At 34.0% G+C, this 24,256-nt stretch overlaps 1 long non-coding RNA gene across 1 annotated transcript in view; it reads left to right on the top strand.

Annotated features, from left to right (window-relative positions):
- Window positions 1-24,256, top strand: part of LOC145266949 (uncharacterized) — a 1,426,307-nt gene that overhangs the window by 573,347 nt on the left and 828,704 nt on the right. Inside the window, exon 2 of the long non-coding RNA XR_013864801.1 lies at window positions 9,850-9,921. This is a non-coding gene — a long non-coding RNA (uncharacterized LOC145266949). The remainder of the gene's footprint in view (window positions 1-9,849; window positions 9,922-24,256) is intronic.

The following is a 24,256-nucleotide window of genomic DNA, read 5'->3' as shown; positions in this document are numbered from 1 at the left end:
CTACTTTACAGCTCTGCTCTTACTATTATATATATATATATATATATATATATATATATATATATATATGTATATATATGCATATATATGTATATATATACATATATATATACACACTCTCTCTCTCTCACACACACACTCTCTCTCTCTCTCTCTCTCTCTCTCTCTCTCTCTCTCTCTCTCTCTCTCTCTCTCTCTCTCTCTCATTCGAATCGTAGAGGTGAACCCACGCTTTTCGACCGGGCGTTATCGTTTCAAGGTAAGACGATATACACAACGAACTCTCGTGCACACACACACACACACACACACACACACACACATACACAATGAACATTCTAACTTCATACACGCATACACAATGAACTTATGAGCGCAACGAACACTTTCAACCATGCATTCTCGTTCGTATACATACACATATACATATACATATACATAAACATATACATACACATATACATACACATACACACGCGTGTTGTCTTGTACACAACCCACTATGTAAGTCTTATTTCTTTCTGAACAAATGGATTTTATTCAGTCACCATATATATATATAAGTAATAACATTAGTCATATATATACACACACATACACACACATACACATGCACACACACACACACACACACACACATATATATATATATATATATATATAGCAAAAATGGTAATTAGTAAAAATCTGAAGAGGGTGCTCAATACTACTGCAGAGCAAAACTAAGAAATCAGGGTGGAGAGATGTATGTTTCGGTTTCGATCCTAGCTTATTACAAAATAAACAGATTTCTTTTTATTTTTGAAATTTATCTTGAAATTTATAAATATATATTTCGAAGATAAACTTCATCATCAGTATGTCTTTCTTTCTTTTTCGTTTTTTTTTTTTGCCATGTTGTTCTTGCAGCATAGAATCAGTAGACGCCCGTTTGTAGTTTTTACGGTAGTATTTTAAAATGTCGATACGGTGCGTTGGTCACGCGAAATTCACGTTAGAGTTTGTGTTCCTTGATGGAAACGCTGGTTGAGTTTGAATAAAATAAATACGTTTTAGATACGCTTGAAGCCAAAACAATGCAGTATTACAAAATAATCAGGTATCTATTTTTTGGAAATTCCAAAATGCGGGCGGCGTGCAAGTATATATATATATATAAAGGAAATTTGTCTCTGTATGTCTGTGTGTGTGGCACTTCATCACCTATAGACTCGACAAAAAGCTGGGCCGATTTTTAATAAATGTCACGCGAAATTACTTTATGTATCTGGAAGTGTTCTTGGATAGCTATTGTATCTAAATTTCTTCAATGAGTATCGATGATAGATAATCGGTGGAAGAAGGAACAGTTTATTTGGACACAAATTCACACCTTAAAAAATCTAACCACATGTGTATTTGAGAAGTTTTATTACCGCACAATGCGAAAGGTTTGACATATAAAATCACCAGTCGTTTTTATTTAGTATGTCAGGGGCGCGTTCGGAATGAATGTTTCTATTAAACCAAAATTCCAGCAATGCTACTTGACATTTTGTATTTTAAACTTAATTTCAAGTGATTATCACCGCACAAACAGTAAGCCCAGGTATATAAAATCAACAATATTCTTCAGGATCGCGTTCAAAATTAATGTTTCTTTTTGGAGCACAACTGATCCATGATACTTGAGTTTTAGCATTTTAAAACTTTAATTCAAGCCATTATATATCTATATATAACAAAATTTTATAAAATAAAAAGTAGGTTCTCCTCAATTCAATATAAACTACAATGTGTTGTGGACTAAGTCACTACGGGAAAACATGTGAAGCGGTGTATCGCGATTAAGTCCCAACTCGAACAGGTAAGCAATTGATTTCATTAAAAAAATATTGATCTCCCAAATTGGATGACAATAGAAATATGGGTGTGTAACATTTTTCTATAATCATTCAATGCCGGGCAACGTCAGATCTCTCTGCTAATATATATATATATATATATATATATATATATATATATATACTAGCAAAAGTACCCGTCGTTGACTGGGTTCAAAAAAAGCCTACAGAAAATGGACTCTGATTTATGAAAGTATGACAGGTTATAAAAAGGAAGGGTTATAAATTTGGGTCGAATTTGGGGGTATCAAAACTAAAGCAAAATATGATGAAAGTAAAAATAAAATAGATAAACCCCTTAATTTATTATACCCTACCTGTTCACACTGAAACACTTATCACTATATTCTGTGGATCTATATTAAAAAACCTTGTTAAACTTTGTGACATATTTCATTTCTATCGTGGTCAGGCGCGAACGGACACCCCATAATTTTATTATACCATATTTCTTCAAACTGAAACATAATTATCAAAGTATACTTACGCAGGTAGATATAAAAAGTCGTTATTAAAGTTTGTGCCTATTTCCATTCTACGGATGCCAGGCGCGAACGCAGACCCGACAATTTTATTATACCATCTCTATTTAAGTTAAAACATACTTATCAAAGTATTCTTAGGTACATCTATACCAAAAACACTTGTAAACGTTTTCTTGTAATTTTTAAATGTTTTTATTTCCATACTTTGTGAACCAGGCGCGAACACAGACCCCACAATTTTAATGAACCACCGTTCTGTTAGATCAAACATACCTATTCCTGTGTCGCGATACATCTATAATTATATGTAATAAGTTTTTTTTTTAAATAGTCAGCCATATAGGAGCCTATTCGTGACCAGACACACACACACACACACACACACACACACACACACACACGCACATTCAGCTTTATATTATAGATGACTGATGCACTTTTAAATAAATAACTAGATAACAATATCATGTTCGAATTGAGAGCGTTAGGGACGAAGGCTTAACAATAATTACGTTAGGGTCTGCAGCGTGTCGGCCATTTTTCATCGCGTCGCGGAAAGTAAAGAAAAATGGAAAAGAGTTTCCGGAGAAACTGCACCTGATCCTTTCCTTATTTACGATGTGAGAACACGTTTATAATTCGGCGTGATGGTGATGGTTGGGGAGAAAGGTTTTAGATAAATAAATAAAAAAAATGTTAATCCAATAACGGATTTTGTATCAACATATTAACTGGAGGAGAAATTGGAATAAAGAAAAGCAGATAGTTGGATGATTAATAATACTTCGCACCTGCACCACAAAATCAGGACACATGTACACATACACACATTCATTAACACAGACACATATACACACATACACACAACCATATATATATATAAATATTTGTCTTTACATAAGCAGTAGTTTGCTGCTACACAGTCATGAGCATGTTTCGGTCTAACAGTATTTACTAACTAGAGAACTCATCAGGCAACAACCCTTATTTTCGAAAACGGAATTCTAAAATCCTAAATTCTAAAATTTTTTTCGAAAATAAGAGTTGTTTCCTGATGAGGTCTCTAGTTAGTAAATACTATTAGACCGAAACATGCTCATGACTGTGTAGCAACAAACTACTGCTTTATGTACAGACAAATGTAACCTGCTCTACTTCTGTATTGAGCACTCTTGTATGAACCTCGTTATATTTTACTGGTTACCCTACCTTTGGAAAATAGCAACCTCAAATTATATATATATATATATATATATATATATATATATATATATATATATATATATATATAGGGAGACACAACGTTGCCCGGGATTGATGCTCAATAAATATTTAAGACTCCCATATATTTTTTGTGTATTTATTTTTTGCTAAATTTTATTTTCATCTTCTGAGTTGTTGTTGTTGTTGTTGTGGTTGTTGTTGTCGTCTCACCGCCTACTTCAGGTGGTAAATCCCGACTGAACGTTGTTACTGTATTCCCAGTAATTACCTCTTGTGCAGTGGATAGAGGCTTTGAGTCTCTACGATTCCAGGTGAGCATTGCCAAAACTTGGTTACACAACAATATATCTATAATATAAAGCTGAATGTGTGTGTGTGTGTGTGTGTGTGTGTGTGTGTGTGTGTGGTAACGAATAGGCCACCTTCGTTGCCTTCGTAATGTAGTGTAGTACCTCTCCGGCAGATACTGCAAGCAAAGACCATATGTGGGGGCGACCCCACAGATAAGACCTTGGTCAATGTAGGGGCAACCCTTCATACCAATTGTCACTATCCAGCTCCCATACTACCCGGGGAGTTTGTCCCCATTTCCCCTTCACTCCTCACATTAAAAATCGGCCTAGTGCCTAATTTGCTCGGTGGGGGAGTAAATAAATACCTGGTCAGGAATAGGCTTCTATATGGTTGACCATTTAAAAAAAAAACTGATTACATATAATGATAGAAGATGTATCGAGACACAGGAATGGGTATGTTGATCTGGAAGAACGGTGGTTCATTAAAATTTGGGGGTCTGCGTTCGCGCCTGTTCCACAAAGTGTGGAAATAAAAACATTTAAAAATTTAAAAAAAAAAAAAAAAACGTTTACAAGTGTTTTTGATAAGTATGTTTTAACTTAAATAGGGATGGTATAATAAAATTGTGGGGTCTGCGTTTGCGCCTGGCCTCCATGGAATGGATATAGGGACAAACTTTAATAAAGACTTTTTATATCTATCTGCGTAAGAAGACTTTGATAATAATTATTATGTTTGAAGAAATATGGTATAATAAAATTATGGGGTGTTCGTTCGCGCCTGACCTCCATAGAATGGAAATATGTCACAAAGTTTAACAAGGTTTTTTAATATAGATCCACAGAATATTGTGATAAGTGTTTCAGTGTGAACAGATATTGTATAATAAATTATGGGGTTTATCTATTTTATTTTTACTCTCATCATATTTTGCTTTAGTTTTGATACCCCCAAATTCGAAGCTATCTCTTTACAACCCTTCCTTTTCATAACCTATCATACTTTAATAAATCAGAGTCCATTTTCTGTAGGCTGTTCTTGAACCAAGTCAACGACGGTATATATTGCGTTTATTTTTTATTTGTCTGAATGTATTATTTTTTTCTACTAATATATAAAAAGAAACTTTGTCTGTGTGTGTGTGTGTGTTCGATCCGTATGCACTTGAAAAAGGCTGGAGCATTTTATTAAATTTCACACGAAGGTACTTTATGGACTTGGCAGTGTTCTTAGATAGGTTTTGTATCGGAATTTTTCCGATAAATATCTATCATCAATAAGCGAACTAATAGGATGCAAGAACGGACAGGGGATTTTGTTCAACGTTAACACCTTACACCGCCTAACATCACAAGTGCATATTTTTTTTTATTTAATTCATTTGGACTATTATCCGTGTCTTTTTCTGGAAGATGGTGCTAATCGTCCAAATAATTAAATAAAAAGTTATACAAAATTACTCATCTCCAAAATAATTCCAAACTAATTCAATAATATCACAAGTGCAGTTGAGAAGTTTTATGACAATACAAACCGAAAGGGTCGACATATAAAAACAATAGTAGGTTATTTGATATGGGAGAAGCGCGTTCTAAATGAATGTTTCCGTTTAAAATCAAAACATAATAATTGATTTTTGAAGTATCTCGTTTCCATTGTGAAACTTTTATTCAAATTTTAACTTTAATTCAAGCCAATATTTATTAATTTTTAACTTAAATCCAAGCTACTATATAAAAAAATAATTGGGTTTGTATTACTGTACACATAGATTCGAAAAAGTTGTCAAAAAAAACAAATATATAACAAATAAATGTTATCAAAAGCAAGATAAGTTTCTTTTCTACCGAACTGGATATATTTTTCATGTTTTTATTCAATGTAAAATGTTTATTCAGCTCGAAAAACATACATTGTTTACCGATGTATCGGAAAATTAAAAATGGCGCCCGACCCTCTCTTTAACACGGAAAGTTCGGGAAAAGGTGTTGTAAATAATTAACTAGAAAAAAGACTGTTAAAAAACCACCGAATATATGTCAACCTATGTCGCGGTAATACATATTGAGCGAGTTTCTAACAGTATTTTGTCTAGTTTTATATTTATAGCACCTTTTTCCAAACTTACCGTGTTAAAGAGAGAGTCAGGCGCCATTTTGAATTTTCCAGTACATCGGTAAACCCAGTATGTTTTTCGAGCTGAATAAACATGTTACATTAAATAAAAACACTGAAAACATATCCAGTTAGGTAGAAAAGTAACTTATCTTGCCTTTGATATCATTTATTTGTTATATATTTAATTTTTGACAACTTTTTCGAACCTGTGTGTACAGTAATACAAACCGAAATAATTTTATAAAATCAATTATAGGATCTCTACAGTGCAATGTGGGCCACAACGGATTGTTGACTATAGCTACGAGGAAGCTTGTGTAAATTTCTCTTGGTGCACTTTAATAGGTTCCCACCTCTAAACTTGGCAATAAATCGATTTGATTAAAAAAACACCGTGCGATTTATGGGAGAGTGAAGCATTTTTTTTTTACTCATTAAATCCCGGGCAACACCTGCTCGTGAATTGATTAATAAAAATAAATAAAATAAAGGCAAATATTTCAATTAAAATTTTTTTTTTAAGTTACATAATGGCTTATATTTCAATCGTATGAATTCCTCGCCCGTGTCTGTCATACGACATTTTTATATTCGTATCATGTCCAATTAGAATCAAATGCATATTTTATGATTGTCTGATTAAACATACATAATTAAAACATCAAACGTTTTGCAAATTAGTCTTTTGAAATCAAGAACAATTATGACGCCATTACAAAAAAATGTAAGCGTCGGCGAACCGTCAAAAATAATGAGATAATAATGCTTTCGCACTGTTATTTATATTCTTATAAAACAGCAGCTTTATCGGTAAAGTAAAAAGAAAAAAAAAAGAGTAAAACTTGAAACTTTAACAAACAAGACCGATAGCCATTAGTTGCGTGTTCTTGTATAATGAATGAATGCGTGAATGTAGGATTGACATGAAATTTTTAAAGATAAACTAAAATGACCGAAAAATGGGCTGCAATGGCTTAAATAAATAAAAAGTAAATAACTTAGAATGACTTTAATGAACTTAAGGATGAATTGAATGGCCTTAAGAATGACTTGAATGCTTAAAAAATAACTGGAATCCTTTAAAAACAATTTGAATGATCTGGAGAATGACTTGAATGGCTTTGAGACTGACTGGTTGTAAAGTGGATGATCATTTTACTTTAAATTAATACAGAAAAGTGATCCCCACTTTAGATCACAATAATGCAGCATGTAGTAATGGCAGATACTACACTTTGATCTTGGCCAACAGGCAAAGAAAGGGGTATTTATTTGCTCCCCCACCGAGCAAATAAGGCACAAAGCCGAGTTTTAATGTGAGGAGTGAGGGGAAAATGGGGACCAACTCCCCGGGAGTAGGGGAGCTGGATGATGACAATTGGTATGAAGGGTTTCCCCTACATTGACCAAGGTCTTATATGTGGGGCTGCCTCCACATATGGTCTTTACTTGCAGTATCTGCCGGACTTTGAGATATTAAAATCCTTTATTCATGTTAACTTTAATCTTGGCCAAAAGGCCAAGAAAAACTTAAAAAGCTAAGAACAGCACCTATTAACAACAGACCTTTGATCTTAACAAAAATAGCCAAGTACAAAAGTGTTACGGAGAGACCGACCAACAGACCGACCGATGAACCGACGGACCGACGAAGTGACTATAGATTCGCTTGCACGCGACTAACAATGACATGCAAAAAAAAAGGAAAATAAAGGAATAGTCGAATTATGAAAACACTAGCAGAAAGACACGACGTTGCCCGGGATTGAATGCTGATCAACGACTGATGATATCCTTCATTGTTCAATCAAATCGTTTACTCTAGTCGGGGACCCACCCCTGTATACCAGAAGGAAGCTCAGCATTCATCCACGCGGTGATTTAGTCTACAATGCATCATAGAAGAGATGTTGCGAGTTTGTCTATGCTTTCTCGTTATTTTCATGGCAAGTGCTCGACTGAGCTTCAATACATAGTCCCCACTCGTCTAGCTGAAAACACTATCAATAATCCCCCTCTTTATCTGTGCCTAAACCTAAACGTTGATCCATTAACAAAACTTCTTTCTTAGAACTGCACGCATATGGACCTGTCTCCCGTTTTCCTGCTTTCCAGCTAGCTACAATATGGTTGTCTGCAAGTCTAACGTAAACAAGTTTTTGATGAGCCGTTCCATATAAGTTTGAAAATTTACCAAATTTCCATTACTAACGATTACTCTATTGTCCAATTGACTTCTGTACACTCTTAACCTTTATTCTCGATTGGTCTCTGGGCCTTGATAAGTGGTGATGCCTATGTAAAAAAAATTACATTACACTCTAGTTAAGTTTTTTCAAAATTATTTTTATACATATAATGTCTTACATAAAAGTTTAATAATTTAAGTGTAAAAGTTAATTGGCCTTACTGTATTTGCGGGATAATGGCTTGAATTTAAGTTAAAATTGAAAATGTGAAGTATCATGATGCAATTGTGCTTTAAGGGAAACTTTCATTACGAAAACGCCCCTGTTATATCAAAGAGCTTACTGTTGATTTTATACGTCGAGGCTTTCTGCTTGCGCGGTAAAAAAAAAAACTTATCAAATGCACTTGTGATGTTAGGTTGTGTAAGGCGTTAACTTTGGTTAAAACAGACTTTCTTTCTTTCATCGGATTATTTCGATTATCGATATTTATTGAAGACATTCTGATAGAAAACCTATTTAAGAACACTCTCAAACACAGGAGGGTGGACCTGCAAATTCACCCTTGTCCGTTCGTCCATTCGCTTGTCCGCACTTTTTGCAATAATTACGCCTTGGAATTTTTTGGAAATTTTGCACAAAAATTAAACATTATATGAGTAAAAAAAAGTAGGAAAACATTTTTTCCGGAAAATTCCGGTTGCCCCCCCCCCTAGAATTGGCTAAAATTGACACGTTTGTGCTTATTAATAAAGAACTATGCGTTTCTCTTTTCGATTAAGTAGCCTAGATTTAAACGTTCGCCACTTCCGGTTTGGCGATGGACGCAAAACAAAGACGATACTTTTTTTGTTGACGTTCTTTTTCTTCTTCGCAGTATGAGTTCGAGCCTGCCTACTACCATTTTTTTTTTCTCAACAAACACCTCCAAGCACCCGTACAACCTCAGGCAGCCAGGCTAGTAAAAATATACGTAACAGAGCACGTATGAGCGTGTGTGAAAATATCAGTAGCTTGCGAAGGTATTAGCAGCAGCAGCAGCAACAGCACTAGCAGAAGTTGTCATTTGAGCAGTATGAAATTAGCAAGGGTGCACATGTTTGCGTGACAAATTTTTTTTTTTTAAGAACAGAACGTGGTTGGGAGAAAGAAGTGCGCCGCAAAAGATAGACCTGTAAAGGTGAAGGGGAGAAATGGCTGACTATGGCCAGCGTGAAGTCGAGAGAATATAACTAAACAGGCGAGATGGACGTGTGGTGGCGTGAGACTTTTAAGCTGGTGTCGAGACGACAGGGTTTTGTTAATCGCATGGCAGGTGAAATGAACACTAAAAGAAGACATAAGTAGGCTTTGTTTGGTAATAGCTACCTTTTGCTAAAACCGAAATAAAGCGGAGTCGGAATTATATATTTCTATTTGCTTGTTCCTTAACGACGGTACCGGACTACATGAGGAGGGGGGAGCGGAGAAAGGGTTTTAGTGTAACGACCACGGTTCGAGCGAAACGGCCACGTTACATATAAACTTAATTGAAACTATTAGTTTTATTTCATTCTTTTTAATTTTTTTTTTTTCGTTTACGTTATGATATGACATAGGTACTCGCTATTTTCAATATAATTTTTATGTTTTTATATTGCTTAATTTTTTCAGGTCACAAATTGCTGTAATCCTTCAAAAAACGAGAAAAGATATGAGACCCAATTTGGATTAATTTTCAATTCGGTAAGTAATTCTAATTTAATATATAAACGGTTATATGTCTGTCTGTATGTCTCCATATTTTCAAACTCTATCTCCCCCGAAACTAAAAATTGCAGGAACGCCCAAAGGGGCCTCAAATAACTGGACTTTTTACGGGTTCTTCTTTTATGGTCCTTAGTCGGTTAAAGCTGTTTTTTAAGGATCAAATTGAAAAAATCGTCATACATTCATCTTAGTTTATCTTTAATTGTTAATTTTTTATTAGTCCGTGTGCGTGTCACGTGGCAGTGGTAACGTCACCAGCTTTGAATGCTTGGATTTCGATTCTAACTGGTGCCACGTAAATACTTATTATTTTTTTTTTTACTTTTGAATCACGATTATAATATTATATATGAAATCTAGACAAATTGAAATATCATATTTAAGCGTATTTTACGACCGGGCAAAGCCCGCCCCCCCCCGCTAGTTTATTTAGGAAAATTTAATTTCTCACTTGCATATTTTCCAAAGTTAAAACAAAAATAAATTGCTTTTGTACTAATAAAATAATTTCTGACATTATTGATAACGTTTGGCCCTTTTATTTATCTTTTTTTTATTATCGCTTAAGTTTGAAGTCAGGTTTTGATATATTGTTGTATTGGGGGGAGGTCATGTTTAAGAAATATGATGGGGGATGATGAGAGGAAGAGACATTTATACAGTTCTGTGGATTCTTATAACATATATTAGCGAGAAGAGAGGGGGATAGAGTGATAGATGCACATATAGAAAGGAGGAGGGATATATATTCTTGGAAGTGTTATGCAATGTTCATAATAAGATGTTTAACACGTAACCTTTTGAGTGTTGAATGATGAAACACGACAACAGTTTTACAAAAAACACAAAGATGAGTCTTTATTCATCGGATCGGTCGAATGATGATGACGTCAGGAATTCACTTGTATATACATGGTTTAAACGCTCCCCCTACCGCTTCCAAAGGGTACCCTCCTTTGACCATGTCAACTCTTGGCCGATCAACTTTCTCCGACCGACTCTGCTGACTGTTCTGCGTCAACTGCCCTGATCTGACTAAATTTTGCTCCTATATCGAGAATCCCCTTTTGCTATTACGTCAGAAGTGTGTTTCCAAAACGTGACCAATTCACGTGGCTATGCACACGTTTTTCCAAAACACAGTTTTGTCAACAAAGAATTCTCAACTAACCTATTTTTTTAACAATATATTTTTCATTTTTATTGTTCATTCTTTTTAGCTGACATTTTTAATATTCAGTTTTGTAAAAGAATGAACAATCAATTCTTTTTACAATATAAACAATATCTAACTATTTATAATAGAATTTAACAATAGAGATTTTTGACATTCCGATCTCTAACATTCTATTTCTAAACCTTGCTTACAAGGTTCGAGTCTCGGCTTATCCGAATCTCATTTTCACTCATCTAATGTTCTTATTTACATGGAAAGGGGACAGCCCTTTTCCTGTAACAATATGACATAAATCATGAATCTATGACGTCACACCAACGCTACTTTTACAAGAGAATCAGCATTTATCAAGGCCTGAAGGTGACTCGAGGATAAGAGTTAATGTGTGTAAGGTGGTCAGTGAGAGATCAGCGTAATGATCGTTGGTGCTGAGCAATTTTTTTCACTCTAACATCTATATATATATATATATATATATATATATATATATATATATATATATATAAAAGTGAACGTGTCTGTATGTGTGTATCTGTGTATGTGTTTCTGTGTACATTTCCCTACGCAATAACTCTGTCAATCTTTAGTCTACAGACTCGAAATTTGATATACAGAGTACTGAATTTAGGGAAAATCGATGTGATCGGTTTTTGGTCAGAAATTTGTCGATTAAGGGGTCAAACTTCAACGATTTGACCTTTGACAACTCTACCAAATTCCTCCGACAATTTTGGGTCTACGCACTTGAAATTTTAGATATAGATTCCTTGGACATGGATCTAACTTAATAACTTGATTTGAGCCCAAAACAATAAATTTTAAGGGGTCATAATAGGGTACAAAGTTTTTTTTAAAAAACTGACCTCTGCGGTCTCTTCCAAATTACTCAGACAATTTCTGGTCTAAATATTTGAATTTTTACATAAAGAGTATTCAGAAAATGGGCAAGCTTTTTCATCAGTTTAGGTCGAAAATTTTTAGTTACGAATATATAAATGTATGTATGTATGTATGTATGTATGTATGTTTGCATGTCTGTCTTAAACTTTCAATACAGGTGATGGATTTCACCAAGATTAGTGTCGTTTTAAAGTTTGACCTTTCATACGACAAATATCTAAAGATTTGCTAAAAACATTAATATCTTCCCCTTCAACCAAGCACTTTGCTACAGGGGTGGTCACTGTTTTCACCGATATTTTTGAAAGTTATCCTTTCCTTTAGATTGTCTAGCCTTAATTTTTAAAAGTGTGGTTTCCGGTTTGGCGGTGGCCGTAACAGCATAAGCGTTAGGTTTTACCCCGTTCTTTTCCTCCTTTGCGGTACGGGTTCGAACCTGCCTCGATACTACCACTTTTCTTTTATGCTCAACATACACATCCAAACACCCGGGCAAAGCCGGGCTGAAATGCTAGTTCATAATAAAAACCTACTTCTTCCAAATTATTCGAACAAACTTTGTATAATACTAAGTAAAAAATTTGCAGGGGACTCCGTTAAGGTTAACTAATTTGCATATCCCTTTTAAAACGAGCATTAATAGAATTAGATTTTTTATAGTTTCTTATTATATGGTTGTTTTCTTTTAATATTTCGATTGGTTTCATTTAATATTTAAAAGAGCATTTCGACTAGTTTCATTAAAGATTTCACCGAATTCTATTTATGCATAGTTCTCCATTTTGCATGATTGCGAAAAAATTAAGATGAAATCGTTCTAGCACATTGTTATATATTCATGTACATCTATCTATCTATCTATCTACACCTATATATATTATATATATGTATATATATATATGTATATATATATATGTTTTGAGAAAAATAGAAAAACCGAATGAAATTATTAAAATAATAAACGTTTCGTCCCTATTTCAGAGGACATCTTCAGGATATTGAAGTATAAATGCAAAAAAAGAAAAAGAAAAGAATATATATATATATATATAAATATATATATATATATATATATATTACCTAACCTTCGCGTCCGTGGTAAATAAACACTGCGATGATTTCCGTCTATCTGACTTATCGGCGGATGACGTCAAGTGTTTAATTTTTGCGCAAGGTCTAGGCTCATCCAAAAGCGCTGAGATTAGACAACGTGTCCACTCGATACTTGAGAGCGAACAGGGCCTCACCCACCAGAAGTTGACCGATGATTGTCAGCGGGTAGTCTGCGTAAGGAACAACTCGAGATACGTCGAGGAGTCAGCGCAACATTCATAAGAAAAACGACCTTCAGACCGGAAAAATACTCACCCCGAAAAAGCAAAGCTCGAAGTAAGAAAGCTCAGGCTACACCTAATAAGTACCACCCAGTCACAAGACCCGAATCCCTACAAGCACGTGCTATCGTTATGGCGGGAAGCATTGGACGAGTCAATGTTTTTACAAAGATAAGTACTGCAATGGATGTGGTAGGAAGAACCACAAAGCGACCCAGTGCAGGAAGAACAAAGATAAGAACAGCGTCCGACAGAGAAGATCCAACTTGGATTCGGGCATGAACCGGCACAAATATGTCACAGTTAACATTGCAAATAAAACTGTGCATCTACAATTGGATTCCGGATACGAGCTGTCCATCATTAACCTTAAGACATGGAAAAGGCTAAGGAAACCAACCATGCGGAAGACGAACAAATCAGCTCGAGCTGTGACAGGCGATAAAGTGGAATTTGAGGGAGAGCTCACACACCCGGTGACCTTAAATGGTGTTACTAAAAAAGTGAAAGTGTATGTACATAGGACATCCGAAAACCTGTTCGGTACTGATTGGATGGAGCGATTCGAATTATGGGACCAACCTATGAATAAATTCTGTCATAGGGTAGAAGACTCGTCTACAGAGGAGCAACAACTGAAGGGCGAGTTAAAAGCGAATTTCCAAAGGTATTCTCACCAGGACTAGGAAAATGTACAAAGGCTATAGCAAGATTCGAACTAAAAGAAAACACTCTGCCCGTTTTCAAGAAAAAACGAAAAGTCCCATTCGTACCAACGGAAATCGAAAAAGAAAGCTTAAACAGAATCTGCCAAAAGAGGCACAAAAACTGAAACTCGAAAGCTAAAAAAAAAAAAAAAAAAAAAAAAAAAAACGCGCCAAAAGAATTCCTCAAGCCAAAGCAACCTACGGAAGTATGTAAACAATTTCTACACGTGTATAGGATTACACCTAACCCGAACTAACAAACAGCACTATCACATGCAGAAACGATGTTTACGCGAAGACTGAGATCCGTTTTTGACAAGCTCTTTTACCCAAATAGTGAAGGAAATTAGTGACCACGTATGTACCCAGTAAACGTTTCATACCAGGTTAAAAAGTGTTTTTCAAAAGTTTTAGAAACAACACATCATTCTGGGAGGTTGGTACAATTACTAAGAGAATCGGTGACATGGTATATATCATACAAGTACCAACCTATACCCACAAACGTCATCAGAACCAACTAAGAATATGTCGATCAGTTGAAACCAGCGACAGTCCACCATTGAAAGATGAGCCGATAGACACTGTCTTCGAAACTTTGGATCTGGAACCTCCTCAACCAACACCTGAACTACGGCAGTCGTTCCGTAAGAGAAAGGTTATCGAGCAGTTGATGGTAAACCATAAAAGGAAGAAGTACTGACAGCTTTTACGAACAAAAAGCTTGGGAGGGGAGTGTTGGAGACGCCCCTCCATGGGATTAATGGACTATCTCATGACTATCCGTTGGTGACGTCACTTTCGGTATCGAGTACCAGTGCCTAGCAGCCTTAGATTGGTATGCAACGAAGACGGTCGTGTGCAAACGTCCTACCGTTGAGGAATGGATATACTCCATTCACTTTGCCTGTAATTTATGTGAATACATGTTTCGTTCCTAAAAATCCTGTGTTCCTTCGTTTATTACCATTTAACCCCATAACAAAGATGTTGTTCAGCTTACCGCTTATTTCTATCAGAATGTTAAAATGTTCACTTATAGACAGCACCTGTTTCGTAGTGCAGACACAATCATATAATCATTAGGATAAGAACTTATTAAATTTAAAAAAGAAAAACAGAATTTTGGCATGATTACATGAATCCGAAAAAAAAATCTGAATTTTCTGATATTTACGCCATCTTTGATTTTTATCATAAAAGACGATTACAACTATTTTTTCTTATTTCTTCGGATTTATGTAATCCTGCCACGAATTCTATTTTCTTTTTTGTACAGAACATTAAAAAAATGTCGAATTAAAACAGCATTATCGAACTACTGCTTGAAATGCAAAGAAAGTAGAGGATTGCCGATAGTCGAGTGGAAATAGTGCGGCAAGCCAGTAAATCTAGAAACTTAGACTATGTTGGAATGAGATATTATCCATCGTCAATTTTTAAGAACCCTAAAGATAATTAAACTACAGGGGCTTAATAGTAACCGTATGTTTACACAAAATAAACTGCACATTATTCTAACATCAAAAAAACTTGTAGGAATAAAAAAATAAAAACAGCTACAATAAAAAAAATCATCATATATATTTGCTCTACCTGATAAACTAAGATTTCTCTAATCTCTGATATATAATATTTACCTTTGTAATTTATATATATATATATATATATATGCTCAAATTATCATGCAATGAATAAATCACTCTTGTAGACGTTCAAAAACATTTAAAAATAAATTTTTAAATTCCAATAATGTTTCTTGCTGTTAACGGTTCCTGAATGGATTTTGTCCTTACTAATGGAGTCAAAAATGGCATTGTTCCTGGGTTCGAATAAGTCGTCCGGTATTAATCGTGACGCCCTGCATACTGATGATTGCCGGAAGGATGAAACACTAGTGTCTGTAGGTATTTAATTATTATAGTAAATAATTATGATACGGATATATATATATATATATATATATATGTATATATGTGTGTGTGTATATATATATTTATATAGTCATATATATACATATATATACACACATATATACACATATATATAGATATCACTATCTGTCTGTCAATCTATCTATCTCTATCACTCTCTCTCTCTCTTTCCCTCTCTCTCTCTATATATATATATATATATTTGTATATATATATATATATATATATATATATATATATATGTATATATCGGTAGATTTAAATTTAAATGTATGCGGTATAATTCCGCGGTGTATAACTGACATCGGTTCGTATATATAGAGTAATGCAAATTTAGTTAAATTCGTTGATACCCTAACTTGCATGTTTCAAAAACTGGCGTGATAACGATTGCTTTCTTATTGAATTGCACATAAAACCTACGATAGCGAATATATTTAAATAATACATTACGGGCGATATACAATAGGGATTACTTTCAACGAACTTTACATATGTCGCGTTTGCCTATTTCCCTCTGTAAATATTCGATTATTACACCCGAATCATCAACGCAAAACGGAAAGAAACGTTTTCGGTTGTTTATTCCAATCGCCGATAGGAAAACTTCATTTTCGCTCTGTTATCATTTGTTTGAAAAAAAAAAAATAGAAAACAAACTAAATTCCCAAATAATAATATAGTCATTTTTTTTTCTATAAAATCCCCGGATGTAATTCTTCCGTACTTATATTCATTTTATTTTTTGTGAGCAATTTTGTGTAGCATTTTCATTACTCTGTTCATTGCGCTTGATTAATTTTCTACTTTTTCGATTGCGTTTCACGTTTTTTTTTTATGTTTGTTTGTTTTTCTTTTTCTTCTTCTTCCTTTCCATCTCATCATTTCCTGTTTGATTGTCAACCATTGTCTCTTTGGCTCTTTGGGATCTGCAATACATTCACGCCTGCCAGATATTTCACCGCGTAATTTGCTGTCATCGCTTTTTCGTTATTTTCATTTCCATTATTTTATTTTTCAGGGAAATAGATCATATAGATCATAGATTACTAGAAGCGTTTCTCATTACTGTTTTCTCCAATTACCGAAATTCATTCTACCAGTGTTTACCTGCACGATATACCCTTGGTATTGTGTTTACATAAATATGCACTGATATGCACCCCGAGATGGACATACAGACATAAACACACCCCATATACACACAACGCGCCAAAGATATTGAATATATATATATATATATATATATATATATATATATATATATATATATATATATACTAGGTACGAGCAAAAATGGACGAATAAAGATAGAGGGACCTAGTTTTCAATGCCGAATTATCATAATTTTTTGTAGATTTCCGACCACTGTTTGATTGTATTTGAAAGATTAAAGACTAAAGTTAATTTCCAAAAGCAAAATATATATTTGAACACGTAAAAATAAAAGTTATGAAAAATGTTTTCACAGCGAGCTAAACAATTCATCAAAATTTTGAAGTTAAATTAATTCATTGTAAAAATTCTTTAAAAGATAAATACTAATTTATACTAGCAAAAGTACCCGTCGTTGATTGGGTTCAAAAACAGCCTACAGAAAATGGACTTTGATTTATGAAAGTATGGTAGCTTATGAAAAGGAAGGGTTGTAAATTTGGGTTGAATTTGAGGGTATCAAAACCAAAGCAAAATATGATGAAAGTAAAAATATAAAAAAAAAGTAAAAATAGATAAACCCCATAATTTATTATACCATGCCTGTTCGCACTAAAACACTTATCACAATATTCTGTTGGTCTATATTAAAAAACCTTGTTAAACTTTGTAACATATTTCCATTGTATGGAGGTCAGTTGCGAACGAACACCCCATAATCTTATTATACCATATATCTTCAAACATAAACATAATTATCAACATATACTTACGAAAATAATTATGAAAATTCTTTATTAAAGTTTTTACCTATTTCCATTTTATGGAGGCCAAGCGCGAACACACACCACACAATTTTATTATACCATCCCTATTGAAGTTAAAAAATACCTATCTAAATATTCTTATGTACATCTATATCAAAAACACATGTAAACGTTTTTGTTTTTTTTTTGTTGTTTTTTTAATTTTTTTTTCCATACATTGTGGACCAGGCGCGATCGCAGACCCCCACAATTTTAATGAACCACCGTTCTGCCAGATCAAACATACCCATTCCTGTATCTTGATACATCTTCTATCATTATATGTAATCAGTTCTTTAAAATAATCATATATATATATATATATATATATATATATATATATATCACGACATTGAAACACAGCACCATTCTAAAATCAAAATGGGTGCCAATAACTGTTTAAGTAAAATGTTTTTTAATTCATGGCTTCCGTAGTTTTGTATGCGATTCATTTTACAACAAAATTTTACTAAAAAACTAGCCAATCGCATTAAGGTGTTTCAAACTCACCTAACGTAGAACCTGCACTAATTGAGGACCTAGCGCGGTTCACCTGAGATGAGTTCCCCATGCATCTCGCAGTGATTTATTTAACAATATATTTTAGTCTACATTGCACTGTAGAGAACCTACTGTTCATTTTATAAAACTATTTTTGATACGAGTATGCAATGGCTTGAATTAAAGTTTAAAATGCAAAGATCAAGTATTACATTTCAATTATGTCCGAAACAGAAAGATTCACTTTGAAGGCGCCCCTGTTATATCAAAGAATCTACTGTAAATTTTATATGGCTGGCCTTACTGGTTGTGCGGTTATAATGGCTTTAATTTAAGATTAAAATGACAATGTCAAGTGTCATGGTTCAATTGTACTTAAAACGGAAACATTTTACGCGCCCTGCCATATCAAAGAACCTACTGTTGATTTTATATGTCTGACCTTTCGACTTTTGTCGAAATAAAACTTCTCATATGCACTTGTGCAAGGTATTTATCACCTGTATCTTTCATGTGATTATTTCAATTGTCGATTATCGATACTTATCGGAGACATTCTGATTAAAACTTATCGAAGAACATTGCCAGATACATAAAGTGCTTTCCTATGAAATTTCATAAAAATCGGCCCAGCCGTTTTCGAGACAATAAGGAACAAACACTCACAGAAACACTACAAGTTCCTTATATCTATATCTATATATCTATAAAAGTGAACGTGTCTGTCTGTCTGTGTACATTTCCCTACGCAATAACTCTGTCAATTTTTAGTCTATAGACTCGAAATTTGAAATACCGGGTACTGAGATTTGGGAAAATCGATGTGACGGGTGTCAGCCAGAAATTTGACTGTTAAGGGGTCAAATTTCAACGATTTTACCTTTAAGAACTCTACCAAACTCCTCCGACAATTTTGGGTCTAGACACTTGAAATTTTAGATATAGGTTCCTTGAACCTGGATCTAACTTAATAAAGTGATTTGAGCCCGAAACTATAAATTTTAAGGGGTCATAATAGGGGTCAAAGTTTTAAAAAATTAACCATTTTTTTGTTTTTTTGCTTTTTTTGCACAGCATACACCTCCAAACACCCGAGCAACGCCGGGCACCCCTGCTAGTATAAATATGAACTTCGTTCCAGTTCACAAAAAAAATTAAGAAATTTACGTGTGGGATTTGAACCTACAGACCACGTCATGCAAAAAAAAGGGGGGGGAACACGTACATATTCAAGTCTTATAAAATTCTTTGCACTTAAAGAAAAAAAAAAGAAAGATATTTACGTGCGGAGTTTTAACCTATCAGACCATGCCATGAAAAAAAAAAAAGAACACGCTATAAACTTACCCACAGTAGAATTTTCATGACTCGTTCTAATATCATTTTTGCTAAGCGACGAAATGAAAAAATGGCTTTATGAATGATAGATGAATTAAAATAACGGTCTCGATTTTCAATTATAGGAAATTATCGGGGGTATTCTGAGACAAAACTTATCTAAGATAACACCCAGACTCATACACTAACATTCTGTAAAATTTAAAGAAAATCTCTTCAGCCGTTTCGCAGTCTATAAGGAACGAACTCTCACACATACACATATACAACGTTGCCTTAATATAATTGTAAAGATAGAGACTTTGTCAGATTCACTCAACTAAAGTTAAAAATACAAAACTCAAGTATCATGATTAAATTAAGCTGTAAAACGCAACATTTTTCGAATGTGCTACTATCTTATAAATGAATCTAGAATTGATTTTATACGTGAGGCGCTTCTGCCTTTGCGATGATGATGTATTTGTGCTGTAAGGTTATATATATAATTCAGTAATGGCGAATAGGATACCCCCTTACAATCATAAACGCTTATCCTCGGACGACCTTCGGGCCTTAATAAATTGTGGTTCCCTTGATTCGTAGAAATTTCCAGGTTGGCATCTAGGGGCGCATTAATTCACTGGGAAAGGTGCCTCCCCAGTCTTCGTTAAGACATGTATCTAGGAGAAGAAAACTCTAATCTAAAAACCTGGCGTTTACTGTATGTTCTTTGTCTTGGCAGCCGTCTGCACCGACAAATGTTTGCAGTAATGCTAAAAAGAGTGGTTGGTTCTGCAAAAAGTCTTCACCACTATAAAGAAATAAGCTGCATGGATTTCGGAGCAACTTAGTTGCTGTGGCGTAACCTCATGCTTCGAAATCGACAGAAGAATCCATCACACACACATACACACCCGCACACACACGCTCACGCGAACACACGCCCACACGCGCGCACACACACACGTACACACACATACATGGATTTATTCGGTTATCGATTTTCCATATATATCGGCAGCATTCTGACAAAATATGTACCATACATACAAAGTATATTTGCGTAATTTTAAAAGATCATCCCAGCTTTTTTAGAGTCTATAGTGAACGAATTACCACACACACAGCCACACTAACAAACTGCCTTTTATATATAAGTAGAAATATATGAGTGTGTATTTGCGTTTATCAAAAGTTTTAAATTTAATCTAAAGTTTTCATTGCTATTTATCGCCATGGAAGAAGCGTGACAGAAACAAAAAAATAAAAAATAAAAACAAAATAAACATATCCTAAAATTTAAAAAGGAATCATTCTATTATAAGCATTGAAACTAAAACACAATTCCTCATAAGAATTTCTTACCGACGTAAATTAAAATGACAAAAAAAAAAAAATGGCGATCAAAATTAAAGAAATAAAAAAAGGGAACAGCAAACATTAATTTCCCGCCAAATTTATACAAGCGAAATTCAAAGATAAAATATGGCGGACATTTCATCGCCGTATGAATTTCAGAGACATCAATAACATAAAATATAAAAAAATAATTAAAAAAAAAAAACTGCTGATATAACGGACCGAGAATAATAAACGAATGGACGTTGAGTTTACGCATGGTAAGAGACAAATAAACAGATACGTAACCCCTAACCTTAACCGTAACCCTAACTCTAACCCTAACCCATTCCTTAACGCGTCACTCTGAATCAATTTGAACAGAAGATTCACGCAAAGACAACCATGGCGAAATAAAAACAAGCACCTTAAAAAATTTCAAAAAAAGTTCGATTACCGTTAAGAATATAATAAAATCACTTCGCTGCGTCAGAAGACAATGAATATAAAAACATAGAAGGATATTTGTAAAAGATGCCTCTATTTAATATACGCATTCCTGGTGGCTTATACGGCATTTAATGCCTAATATATAAAGTAAAGTTAGTCTTTTTTTAGAATCATAGTGCTCAATAACTTTATTCCTATGGTATCAATATTAAACTTCGGTAATATACGGCATAATCACGGTGACAAACCGGTTCCAACTGGATCACCGAAGTTAAGCAACGTTGAGTCTGGTCAGTACTAAATGGGTGACCATTCGGGACTTGTATGTGCTTTCCGCTTATCTCGGTTTTGTTTACAGTCGTCCTGGTCTTCTTCTTGCCACTGGACCCAAACAGTGTCGATTCAGGGGAGGTGTGGTTAGGGATTGCGCGACCCTTTGCCTTACAATTGCAACTGCCCCTACAGGGGGTATACTTTGTCTTTCGAGGCTGTTTAAATTAGTGTTCTTTTAAACCATTACATTTCAGTGAAAAATTATTACGTATTTACGTAGCATATCGAATTAGAATTATGTCTTCTCCCCACGCATACACGCACGCACACGCACACACGCACACACACACACACACACACACACAAACGAAAAATGATCCCGTAAAAAAATAATTATGAGTAAAAACAATTTATCAAATTGTCGTGGTTTATCTTTTTCAATGTGGAAGAATCATGCGACCAATTCACTAGGACAAAGAAGAGAGGTTAACTTTAAATGAAATTGACGGAATTACATTTCTGCCTTTTTTAAATATAATTTGCAAGTGGTTGAATTTTTTTTTTTTTAGAATACATGCAGCACTATATCTACTGGATCATTTTTCTAAATTTTCGCAATTTATATTAATTTCGACATGCCGTACAAGTACTTAAAAATGTTTTCCCTTGAAATGTGTTTGCTTAGAACATCGCGAAACGTTGGTCTTTTTCGGTTATATTTTGTCTTCACGCTTAAGGGAACTTTTTAAATCCGCCATTTCCAAGTACATTCTAAACAGTTTCAAAAGCAGGACGTAAACTCGATTTCAAATAAGGCGTGTATGAAGAATAAATACACGCACATGTATATCTATCTCGATATATATATATATATATATATATATATATATATATATATAGAGAGAGAGAGAGAGAGAGAGAGAGAGATAGTTTGATTTCGTTTCCTAGAAATACATCTACTGAAACATGTGTCACCCCCCTAAAAGTGCTCAATAAGTTAACAGAGCATATTATATTAAATCCATTTATACAAAAAACGGTTGCATATGTGCATACATGTTTCTGTAATTTCCCGTTTAATAGAAATTACGTCATCAAGTCAAGGATATCGCTATCCTTGGCCTAGCTTGATGACGTGCTTTCGCTAAAACGTAAAATTACAGAAACATGTGTGCACATATATAGCGGTCTCTTTTTAGAAATGAATTATATATATATATATATATATATATATATATATATATATATATATATATTTACTCCTTTTATATATATATATATATATACTCCTTTTTGAAAAGTAAGTATATATATATGTGTATATATATATGTATATATATATAGAGAGAGAGAAGGAATATATATATATATATATATATCTATATATATATATATATATATATATATATATATATATAGAAGGAAAGTATTTTTTCGAAACTCCGCGGAATAAGGACTATCCATTTATCTAGTGATTAAATATGTTTTTAACTCATTTCAAAGTGTTTTTTTACATATTTTATTAACTGTTTGCTTATATTATAAGCTCTATTTCCTATTTGGTTTTATCGAGCATTTATATCTGGCTGAGATAATTTTATAAATATTAATTCTTTAATATTTATAATTTACTTTAATTTTACCATCTTGAATCATTTTCGTAAACTCAATTGTAATTTTCATTTTATTTTTCATTATATATATATATATGTGTGTGTGTGTGTGTGTGTGTGTGTGTGTGTGTGTGTGTGTGTGTGTGTGTGTGTGTGTGTGTGTGTGTGTGTCTCCAAATTCGGGTGCAGGTAATCTGAAATATCCAAACGAGCGGAATTACTTAACGTATAATAAACACTAGTTTATTGCCTTGTAGGGTTAAGGTTAGTATTCTTAAAGATGTTTGATAATTATAATTAAATAATAATGTGTTGTCATATCTACACACACTAGTTTTTCATGCTTACAATATCACCAGTGTAGGAAGCGACAATTCCTGCCGGTCGGGATATTCAAATCCAGCCACCAAGTAATTTTCGTACTCGAATCACTAAGTCTTAACCCAATGGATCACTAATCACTTGCGACTGGAATGGAGAGAATTAACAACTTATATACGATAAATTCGAGAGCAGACATTACACAACCTAAAATGTTAGAATGGGTGAAAGTCGTAAAAGCTAGCTGACTGCCTTTTCGTTTTTATTTCACCGGCAATGTCCATCTTTGAATATTCTTATAAGGATTTGATATTTATAATTAAACTAGCATAGCCTAGTTGCCCGGGTATATGGCGGTGGGTGTTGAGCAAAAACTAACAAAAAAAGTGGTTGTAGGCAGGCAGGCTCGAACTTGTACCGTGAAGGAGGAACAGAAAGTGAAAAATAAAAAGATGTGTTCAACGTTGCCAAACTGGAAGTGG

The sequence above is a fragment of the Euprymna scolopes genome, chromosome 42, assembly GCF_053919585.1.
Source record: "Euprymna scolopes isolate OS-2025 chromosome 42, ASM5391958v1, whole genome shotgun sequence".
Lineage (NCBI taxonomy): Eukaryota > Metazoa > Mollusca > Cephalopoda > Sepiida > Sepiolidae > Euprymna > Euprymna scolopes.
The sequence above is the reverse complement of the archived record's forward strand: the minus strand, read 5'-3'. Positions and strand labels throughout refer to the sequence as shown.